Source organism: Fulmarus glacialis, unplaced genomic scaffold, assembly GCF_000690835.1.
Source record: "Fulmarus glacialis isolate BGI_N327 unplaced genomic scaffold, ASM69083v1 scaffold1700, whole genome shotgun sequence".
In the NCBI taxonomy this organism is placed as follows: Eukaryota; Metazoa; Chordata; class Aves; order Procellariiformes; family Procellariidae; genus Fulmarus; species Fulmarus glacialis.
The window spans coordinates 9,936-11,848 of NW_009186873.1; the positions used below are offsets into that span (position 1 = coordinate 9,936).

The window sequence follows — 1,913 nt, forward strand, 5'->3', positions numbered from 1 at the left end:
CCAAACTGTATCTGTTAGAGGCCTAGAGTAGATGATGTGAACACTGCAGTGACTGTGTTTGCATGAAGGGACGGATGTTTCTTGCCCCCCTTTCATTGCCCCTGTCTCACTAGACTCCAAAAATATGAAAATATAAACCTGAATGCAAAGTCAACACACATTCCTCCCAAAAATATACCATCAGCCTTTCTTTTCTTGGAAATGGATCACAGATTCATAGGCAAGGAAATATTTCTAGGACTTTCCAGCTGATGTTCCCTGACAGCTAACAACGGGACCAGAAATATGTGGTGCACTGCAAGGAGTGTCTACCTCTACCTACAGAAAAAGCCATTATTGGTCCTGGATGGAGATTTTTTTTTTTTATATATCCTGTGGAAAGTTGAGTTTTGGTTGGGGGATATAGTTGCTGGAGATTGGGATGGATTTACCATCAGGGTAGTGTGGCCGAGCGGTCTAAGGCACTGGATTAAGGCTCCAGTCTCTTTGGGGGCGTGGGTTCGAATCCCACCGCTGCCAGGAATGTTTTCTAGGACGGAGTAACACCAGGCACAAGTATAGACTGGGAGAAGAGTGGTTGGAGAACAGCCCTGCAGAAAGGGATCTGGGGGTGCTGGTTGGCAGCAGGTTCAATATGAGTCAGCAGTGTGCCCTGGCAGCCCAGAGGGCAAACCGCATCCTGGGGTGAATCAAACACGCTATAACCAGCCAGTCCAAAGAGGTGATTATCCCACTGCATTCAGCGTTGGTGCAGCTTCACCTGGAGTACTGTGTACAGTTCTGGGCCCCACAATTTAAGAAGGATGTGAAGGTCCTTGAGGGCCTCCAGAGGAGGGCAACAAAGCTGGTGAAAGGGCTGGAAGGAATGCTCTATGAGGAGCAGCTAAGGACTTCAGTCTTGTGTAATTTAGGGAAAAGGAGGCTGAGGGGTGACCTCATTGCTCTCTACAGCTTCCTGAGGAAGGGAAGTGGAGAGGGAGGTGCAGATCTCTTCTCTCTGGTACCCAGTGATAGGACCCGTTGGAATGGTCCAAAGCTGCGCCAGGGGGAGGTTTAGACTGGACATTAGGAAACATTTATTTACTGAGAGGGTGGTCAAACACTGGAACAGGCTTCCTAGCGAGGGGGTTGATGCCCCATGCCTGTCAGTGTTTAAGAGGCATTTGGCCAATGCCCTTAATAACATGCTTTAATTTTTGGTCAGCCCTGAAGTGGTCAGGCAGTTGGACTAAATGATCATCGTAGGTCCCTTCCAACTGAAATAGTCTAGTCTAGTCTTCTCTAATTTTGCTGTCTCCTGTCTTCACAATCAGCTGGATTGAGCTTTCTGACTAGATTGTATTTTTCATGATGCACTACGGTTCCATGACCCCAGTGAATCATTGGAGAGGCAGCTTGTTTTGAGAACTGAGACCACAGGAGAAAATGGAGATACAAAGTATCTCAGATATGGCTCCCATAAATCATTACAGTAGAAAGAGATTTTTTTTTCAGCTAAGACTGGAGATATTTAGGTCTTTCACTGAAATAAAAAATGGTGCCCCCCAAACCTTACCTCCTGCCCCTGCAAAGTGAGTTTTGTCTTTATTTGCTTTAAAACACTGATTAGTGACTTCTGAGCTGTGCATGCAGTTAACACAGTAAACAGAACTATGAAGAGGCAGTGTAAGTAACACTTAGTGCTCACTCACCATTTAAAAATTTTTACCATGACCTGCTTTATTTTGGGTGTTGTTCTACTTGACTGTGCACAGTAATAGGTACTTCACTGTACTTCACACAGATTTTCAGGAACTACTGTCTTTTAAAGCAGCAGTACCCAATACTGCAGTATGCTGAGGTTTGGTATGCATGTTGGTTATGTTCGTTCTGTGTCGTGAAAATGCATGAGCAGGTTGTCCCATTCCTTTGGC

At 45.6% G+C, this 1,913-nt stretch overlaps 1 non-coding gene across 1 annotated transcript; it reads left to right on the forward strand.

Annotated features, from left to right (window-relative positions):
• The first annotated feature begins 437 nt into the window (after positions 1 to 437).
• TRNAL-AAG lies at positions 438 to 519 on the forward strand. The gene has a single exon. It is a non-coding gene; the product is annotated as a tRNA-Leu (tRNA).
• Positions 520 to 1,913: the final 1,394 nt, after the last annotated feature.